Source organism: Rhinolophus sinicus, chromosome 7, assembly GCF_057876585.1.
Source record: "Rhinolophus sinicus isolate RSI-liver-muscle chromosome 7, RSI-T2T, whole genome shotgun sequence".
In the NCBI taxonomy this organism is placed as follows: domain Eukaryota; kingdom Metazoa; phylum Chordata; class Mammalia; order Chiroptera; family Rhinolophidae; genus Rhinolophus; species Rhinolophus sinicus.
In genome coordinates, this window is record NC_142507.1 from 17,783,806 (window position 1) to 17,793,054 (window position 9,249).

A 9,249-nucleotide genomic window follows, 5' to 3' on the forward strand; every position below is an offset into this window, starting at 1 on the left:
AGCTTCCCAGGGTGGAACTGCAGGTGCCTGATGAAGGGAAGAGATATGAACACCCCCCCAGGGAGCCCCGGGAATCCTGCCAGTGAGATTCAGGGTTCATGCTGGAACAGTTAAAATGTGAAATCCTTCCTTTGTTATTACTGAGTCCTTCGCTCTACTTACACCCTTCACCTCCACTGCCCCTCACCCCATCTCTGAGCCTCATCCTGGGGACAAGGTGACTGCACTTGCTGTTTGCACTACCTGATAACAGGAAAAAACTGGAAATCTAGTCACTTACTTGGTGTAAAAACTCCTGGGTCTAAATGTCATGACCTTTCAACAAAGGAGATGAAGAGTTGGGAAGCATACATTTGAAATCTAGATTCATCTGGATTATAATGTTGACATATAATAGTCCCCCCTTATCTGAGAGGTCTCACTTGCTGAAGTTTCAGTTACCCATGGTCAACCGTGGTCTGAAGATATTAAGTGGAAAATTCCAAGAATAAACAATTCATACGTTTTAAATTTTGTGCCATTCTGAGCAGCCTGACGAAATCTCACTCTGTCCTGCTCCATCCCACCCCAGACGTGAACTTCGTCCAGCGTCTCCATACTGTACACACTTCCCGCCTGTTAGTCACTTGGTAGCTGTCTTGGTTATCAGACCAACTGTTATGGTATCACAGTGCTTGTGTTCAAATCACCGTTATTTTATTTTACTTACCATGTTTCCCCAAAAATAAGACCTAGCTGAACCCTCAGCTCTAATGCGTCTTTTGGAGCAAAAATTAATATAAGACTTGGTCTTATTTTACTATAATATAAGATCGGATCTAATATAATATAATATAATATAATATAATATAATATAATATAATACAAAATACAATACAATACAATACCGGGTCTTACATTAATTTTTGCTTCAAAAGACGCATTAGAGCTGATGGTCTGGCTGGGTCTTATTTTTGGGGAAACACTGTAATAGTGGCCCGAAAGCACAAGCGTAGTGATGCTGGCAATTCAGATGTGCCATCGAGAAACCATAAAGTGCTTCCTTTAAGTGAAAAGGTAAAAGTTCTCAACTTAGTAAGAAAAGAAAAAAATCATACGCTGAGGTTGCTAAGCTCTACAGTAAGAATGAATCTTCTACCCATGAAATTGTGAAGAAGAAAAAAGAAATTCCTGCTAGTTTTGCTATCACACCACAGACTGCAAAAGTTATGGCCACAGTGCGTATGTGGTAAGTGCTTAGTGAAGATGGAAAAGGAATCCTGTCTTCCAAGAGCTCTTACAGAAAATAGAAAATATTGTCAGCATGCAATTATTTTTACTGGAGACTTAAAAATTTTGAAGAAAAGTACCTTAATGTGTCAATATGTCCAGAAAAATAACCTCTCATTGAATATCAATTGTGCAGTTTCTGTATATTGTTTAGGCCCTAACTAGCAATCAGGTTTAATAAAGGATATTTACAATTTTAAGAAGATAGAAAAGGCATTAAATCTGTGGGAGACATGAACAGAAAACATGTTTCAATTGACGGCACGTGTTGCACCATGAGCGTTGAGCCTATAGGAAGATTTCATCAAGGGACCCCCTGAAATGAGCCACACCAAGGCATTTACTGCGAATGAGGGATGATTACACAGAATCAGGAAAAGGAAGGTTCAGAGTGAAAAATAGAAAAACTACTCCAGAATATTATAATAATTATTCTATTTTATTAGTTATTGTGTTAATTTCTTATTATGCCTAATTTGTAAATTAAACTTTATCACAGCTAAGTATGTATGTAGAGGAAAAAAACGTAGTATATATAGGGTTTGCTACTATCTGTGGTTTCAGGCATCCATGGGGGTCTTGGAATATATCTCCCCAATCCCCAAATAAGGGGAGACTACTGTATTTCTCTTCTTAAACTCAGGTATGGCCAACCATTCTTTTTGTCCCCTAATATTAATGCTCCTCTTTTTCCATACCAATAGAATTTTTAGCTCGGTACATGGCTACCCAAAACAAAGACTGTCTCTCAGCCACCTTTGCAGCTAAGTATGATTAAATCGGCTCAACAGTATGTAAGCAAAAATGTCAGCTGTGAACTTCTGAGGAACTTCTAGAAAGACAGTTCGTGCGGGCTTTCACCCTTTCTTTATTGCTTCCTCCACCCTACTGCCTGGAATTTGAGTCTAGCCTCCATCTGGGACCACAAAGGCAGCGGCACAATCTGGGGATGAGGAAGTAAAGCTGAAAGAAAATTGAATCCTGAAGATTTGGAGTGAGACACATATCAGCCCAACACTATCTATACTTGAACTTGTGCAGAATTGGGAGAAAATTTCTATTTTGTTTATGGTGATGTTATTTGCAGATTTTGTTTTGCATGCAGCCAAACCTAAGTGTAATTGATATACCAATATTAAAATTAACTAGTCAATGGCCAAAAAAAAAAAAAAGGATAACGTAAAAGGTAATGACTTGATATTTATAAGAATATAATAAAATCACAGACATAAAATTGTAAGCCAAATTATCACCTATTAGACCAAACTTATAACAATGTATTCTTAAAAGTATACTCAGTGGCTTCTTTCGCCAGTTGGATTGTGTCAGGCCCTGTGTGAAATGCTGAGGATGCCGTAATGAATAAGCCACAGTCCCTGCCCTCGTGAATCTCACATCTGGGGAAACTGTAAAACAGCTATGATAGCAGGAATAAGCAGAGGGTCCTATGGGCAGACACCTTCCTCCTGCAGCCTGAGGTAAGGGTCCGCTGAATGCCTTCTCAGAGATGAGGCTCGCACTGGGACCCAAAGAACTAATAGGAGTTTGACAAACAAAGAAGAGGAAAGAAGAGGACAGAAGCAGCATGCCAGGCAGTTTGACCTGCGGGTACAGGAGCCTGGAGCAGAGGGAGCGTAGCACTTTGGGAGGACTGCAAGAAAGGCTTGCTTATGCAGAATGACACTGGAACAGGACACAACAGTGCTCGATTACATGGCGTGATAGAGGCCTACAGGGATGTGGAATGAGGCTTAAAGAGAGTCCTGTTTTGAAGAGGGTAAGAGGAAGTCACCAACACACTTGTAGAAAAGGACTGAACAACTTCCCCTTGGGCTTGGTTGGGGTTGCAGAATATGAGCCAATCAACGTGCAATGGTACCCGTGCAAACAACTGTGTGACACACGCTGAAGAACGGAGTGACTGCTGGGAGGAGAGGCCTAGGAAATGGGGTCTCCATGAGGTTGAAGAGTAGGAGTAATGGGGGACGAATGGGTGTAGGCTACACATGCATGCACTTCAGAAGTGGGGCAGTGCTAGGCCATGTCCCTACTGAACATGGGAGAGCAAGACCCAGGTGGTCTGACAGCTCCAGAGTGGTGGCAGAGGGGCAGAGCAGAGAGTTTTGCTTGAGAAGGGCTGAGGCATGCAGATACCAGCCCAGGTCCGGGGGTGTGTATGTTGAGGGAGAATGAGGAGCATTCTCTGAAAAGGGCTAAGGAGGATATCCTGCCATGCAGGGAGAAACCGGGGATGGGTCAAAACTCGAAGAGCTACACAGAGACATCATCAGGAGCAAGGCATTAGGCAGATCACACAAAACAGGTCTCCAGTCAGGGTTCCCACTCTGGGCTTCCGGGTTAGTTGGTTATTAAAATATTTTTTGTGGTAAAATACACATATTATAAAATGTACCATGTTAACCATTTTTAAGTGTACAGTTCAGTGACCTTAATTAAACTCACATTGCTGTCTAACTATCACCACTGTTCATCTCCAGAACTTTCCATCATTTCAAACTAAAACTCTGTACCCATTAAACAGAACTCCCATTCCCTGTCCCCAAACCCCCGTAACCTCTCTTCTACTTTCTGCCTCTATGGATTTGACTACTCTACGTACCTCACATAAGTGGGATCACTCACTATTTGTCTTTTTGTGACTGGCTTACTTCACTTAGCATAATGTCTTCAAGGTTCATCCAGGTTGTAGCATGTGTCAGAATTTTCTTCCTTTTTAAGGCTGTATTATATTCCATTGTACATATATATCACTTTTTGTTTATCCATTCATCCATGGACATTTGGGTTGTTTCCCCCTTTTGGAAGACGCTTTTTTTTTTTTTTTTTTTTTTTAACCGCCTGTGGTAGAGGCTTATTTAGAGTAAAACGATTTGGGAGAGAAGTTGACAGGGAAAGGGAGAAACCCAGAGCAGGATAGGAATGTAGTCCACTCTCTCCTGTAACAAATGTGGAAATCAAAGTCTGTAGGTCTAAATGACTCAGTCACAACAAACTCAAGTCTGACCTTCAGACTGGTTTTTCTTCTGGTACCACCAAGCTGGTCTGTTTACCACCAAGCTAGTCTGAATTTCAGCTGGATTCCATGACAGCCCGGGAATATGGGTAGGGCCAGCCCAACAGATCCTGGAAGCCTAAGAGCAGAAGCTGGAATCCCATGGCATGACGCCATGCCATACCAGCGTCTTCTGGGAGTGGGGAGACTTCCCAGGCAAAATCATCAAAGCATTTTTGGGTCCCACCTCACTGGGTCCTTTCTTTCTTCCTTCCTTCCTTCCTTTCTTTCTTTCTCCTTCCTTCCTTCCTTCCTTCCTTCCTTCCTTCCTTCCTTCCTTCCTTCCTTCCTTCCTTCCTTCCTTCCTTCCTTCCTTTCTTTCTTTCTTTCTTTCTTTCTTTCTTTCTTTCTTTCTTTCTTTCTTTCTTTCTTTCTTTCTACCTTTGCCGTTCACATTCTCTTCTCGTAGGCATCCATCTTGCTTCCTTTCTTGGTCTCAGCAGGATAAGAACAATCTCTGCTGAGCAGGAAGATTATTTAGGTGTTTGTTAGCATCAAGTGCCATCTACACTCTTCCAGGGAGTTTTATATTTTAAGGAGCAACTTTAGAAAATTAAAAACTTTAGCATCCAAAAGAATGAGATTGTAACGGTAGAATCGCAGAGCGTGAGGGCAATGTATTCAGGCAGGAGTCACCTCCTCTGACTGCAGGCGGGGCTTTTTAGAAGGCTGCAAAGAGAAGCAGCTGGGGCATTGCCCACCCAGCTGTCCTTCCTTTGCAAAGAATGTGGGCTCACTCACAAATATATCAGGGCTTGGTTTTTTGTTTTTATTTTTATTTTTCTCTCTCAGAACTTGATTTTAGCTTCCTTGACAGAAAATGCATTTATATTTCTTTTACCGTGCACAGTATGCACTGTAGCTTTCTCCACATAATGACTTCTCAGTTAAACCTGCGTGGGTGATTAACTGTTGGCCAAATATTTCAAAGTTGGGTGAAGGAATCAAGGATAATAGAAGTGCTTTCATTGTGACTTTGCTACTTTATCCTTCAGATTTATCACGGGTCAATAATAATAAATAATATTGTCACTGAAGAATATCTTCCTCTTTTAACCATTGACATTGGGCACTGAACAAGATATACTAAATTAGATATTTGTCTTGTTTTTTCTATATTCGTTTTTATTACTCTCATCGCTCATACGAGGTCTGACAATTAAGTTCACGAACTTGTTGCAATGATGTTGCTAAGCTTTTTTGATATCAGAGGGTTTATTCAGTATGAATTTGTACCAACTGGACAAACAGTTAACCAAGTTTATAATTTGGAAGTGCTGAAAAGACTGTGTGAAAAACTTAGACCAAATGACCTGAACTTTCCACCAACAATTCATGGCTCTTGCATCATGACAATGCACCAGCTCACAGGGCACTGTCTGTGAGGGAGTTTTTAGCCAATAAACAAACAACTGTATTGGAACACCCTCCCTACTCACCTGATCTGGCCCCCAATGACTTCTTTCTTTACCCGAAGATACAGGAAGTATCGAAAGGAAGACATTTTGATGATATTCAGGACATCAAGGATAATACAACAGCTCTGATGGCCATTCCAGAAAGAGTTCCAAAATTGCTTTGAAGGGTGGACTAGGCACTGGTATCAGTGCATAGCTTCCCAAGGGGAGTACCTCAAAGGTGACCATAGTGATATTCAGCAATGAGGTATGTAGCACTTTTTCTAGGATGAGTTCGCGAACTTAATTGTCCGACCTCGTACACACCAATATCACTTTGCTTTATAATGATACACAGAGCACAATAAAATCTAGAGTGTACCAGAATCTTCCTTAAACTTACTACAATGCTTGTTTTTTATATAGAGTGCCCCAGTTATCTCTAATATCAGCTATTATCCATGAACAAGTACAAGTGTATATGAATGCCCCTTAGGAAATCAGAGTTTATGAAAAAGTAATTTATTTCATATATATAAATATATATATATGAAATATATATATTTATATATATCATATATATATATAAAATATTATATACATATAATTCATGTATATATGAAATAAATACACATGTCTTGTATTCATCTTTTGTTATCGGTATATATTGAGTATTACAATTTCAATAGTTTTTTTCTTTCCTTTCTTAAAATGTGTATACATTTTTTTGACAATCCCAGTATATGAGGATGGACAATTAGGTTCATGAACTTTCCGCCGTGTAAGTTTGTGTGTGTGTGTGTATAAATTATATATATATATATATATATATATATATATATATATATATATACATAATTATGATTTCCATGAAAACCAAATGTCTCCAAGAACAAAGCAGAATGTGTACAACAGTCCTGGTAACTACTACTTGTCCACTGTTTTAGGGTTGGCAGTATCCGTTATCCTCATTTGCTGCTCACATCAGCACTGTGAGGTGGTCGAGGAGGCAAATTGGTGCCCAATTTATAAATGTGGAAACTAAGTCTGACATAACTTGCAGAAGGTATAAAACTAGCTGGCTTAGACCTGAGTCTTTTCACTCCAAACCCCACCATCTTTCCATTATATTATGTGCTAGTCGTCAGTATCTGCATATCTCTATTGGACTGGCAGTTTATTTTCAAAACCCAATTGACTTGACATCTCTGCTAAAAGCAACGAGTGTAACAAATGGCAATCTTAGATCTCATCTTAAATATGTGTTTCTTTCAAGTGATCACCTACTCAGATTTGACATGCTGAAAAAGGCTGAAATATATTTCATTGTGGATATACTCTTAAAATTAGCTGTTTTAAAAAATGTTTCATTATAAACATTTAAAAAAATTCTTTACCACTCCATAAAGTTTAGAAATAAGATTTTTAAAAAGGTTTAAAAACTGAAAACTACAGTTCACTAAAGTGTAAGTGAGCTTGTAGTGTCTAAAATCAGGGTCTAAAATATTTTCTAAACTCAAAATGATCCAAGCCTACATACACAAGAGAAGCTATTTCTCTAGCATTTATTTTTCCCTTACGATTTGTTTATAATAATCATTTGGTGTATCCTGTAAACAGATATGATACATATGGGAGAATACTTTTCTATAGAAATAGTAAGTAATTATAATGCTTTAAATATTTTCTGCTTTATTTTAAATACATTACTTGCTTTTACTTTTATATAATTCCATTTTTTTGCTTATTTTACTAAAAAAACAAACTTTCCCTCCCTTCTTTTTAAAATTTTTTATTTCTTACTAAATTCCAATCCCTTCCACCAAAGTGTAACAAAGTCAACAGACTAGTTATACGGTAATGAGAAAACCAACAAGGATCTCCTTCAGAGTAAGGCTGAAGGGAAACAATTTGTAGTAGTTAAGATTTATTCCCCTATCCTCCCCTCTAAATATTACATCTCTCAACAAAGAATTCTTGTTTAACTTTATTGGAAAACGTGTAGCAGGGCGGTGTTTAGAAATAGTACAGATCTAAATGTACATATGTTAGTATTGCTAGCTGTGAGTGAGCAGAAGGAAAAGGAGAATTTCAATTTGTTACCCTGACATCTCATGTAAACAAAAGAAAATTATTAAGAGTATCAGGATTTTTTAAAGTCAGTATCAGAGCAATTTCTTAACATATTGATAATTGCTATCCTAAAAGTTAATAATAAACAAGGAACCAGAACTCTGAGCGTAATACTCTTTCCTTCCACTTCTTCCCTCAGTCATTATTGGAGCAATAGTTTCAGCTCAGTTTTCAAGTTTCAGAGTCTGAGTTTAAAATGAACACTTCTGCCCATCTGCATCGAACAGCCAGCCACTGTTCCAGAATTTCATTTCACAAACCACACACACTATTTCTGCTAAAAAACCATGTATAGTAATCGTGACAAAAACATCATCGGTTTAAGTAAAATTCATTATATCATGTTTTTTATAAATGTTCTTATAGAGAAGCTTGTAACTAAGAAAGGAGGAACTAAACATTGAAAAATACAGCAATATAAAAGGAATCTATTAGTAGACACCTAAGGCTACTCCCTATTTTTGGTTTCCTCTGCCCACCACTGTGTTCTAAAGGGTTTCTGGGCTCCGACCAGTACTGCCAGGACCAGCCTGGGAACTGGGAACAATGGCGAGAAAGATGCAGCCCCTGCTGCGAAGGCGTGGGATGTAACACTCAGGCAGGATGACCGGCTATGGTGCACTGTGGAGGTAGGGATGCAATGGCGTCCCTAATCCTCACTTTGGGTAAATAGGAGCGGGAAGGCAGACAGCCACCTCTGAGGAAAGGCGGAGACGGGAGTGTTGCAGAAGCTAGAGAGGACTGGGCACGTTTAGAGAATGAAAGCATTTCAGGTAGGGTGGAAGTCAGGGAGGGGTAGGAGGAGTGCCGGGTGGTAAAAGATCCAGCTGGAGAGGTAAACGAAAACAGGATCAGGAGGACCTGATAAAACAAATTTAAGGAGAGAGGACTTTATCCTGAGTGCACCAGAGATCCCCCAGAAGATTTAAACGGGAGTAACCCAATAGGATTTACTTTAAAATAATCTGGTTGCAAGGTCGAGGTGGGGGAGGAGCAAAGCCCGAGGCCGAGGGACGAGTGAGCAGGTACCTGCGGTAATCCAGGTGGAAGACGCTGGTGGCCTGCACTGGGGTAGTGAGAGCGTGGCGGGAGCGACAACCAGACGACAAGATGTACGGAAGTAAAACGGATCCTGGCTTAATGACTGGAGAATGGGGTGGGGTGAAGGGCTGGTGACCGAGTTGCGGTGATGCAATTGCTAAGGTGAGAAACACGGCAAGTTTGGAGGGAAGATGTGGAGCTGCGTTTCGTACACATCGATTGTGGCACCCGAGTGAAACATGCCGGGAGCTGAGGACAGGACGTCCTGGAAGCAGGATGACGCTCTGCGAGTTGGATGAGACCGTCAGGGGTGCGCAGAGCAGGTGGCCCAGGGGA

General features: G+C 40.1%; 1 protein-coding gene across 1 annotated transcript in view; it reads right to left on the bottom strand.

Moving 5' to 3' along the window:
* CHD7 (chromodomain helicase DNA binding protein 7) overlaps window positions 1-9,029 on the bottom strand; it is a 212,373-nt gene extending 203,344 nt beyond the window's left edge. Inside the window, exon 1 of the mRNA XM_074318933.2 lies at window positions 8,902-9,029. The gene's annotated coding sequence lies outside the window, so the exon portion shown is untranslated. The remainder of the gene's footprint in view (window positions 1-8,901) is intronic.
* Between the last annotated feature and the right edge of the window lie 220 nt (window positions 9,030-9,249).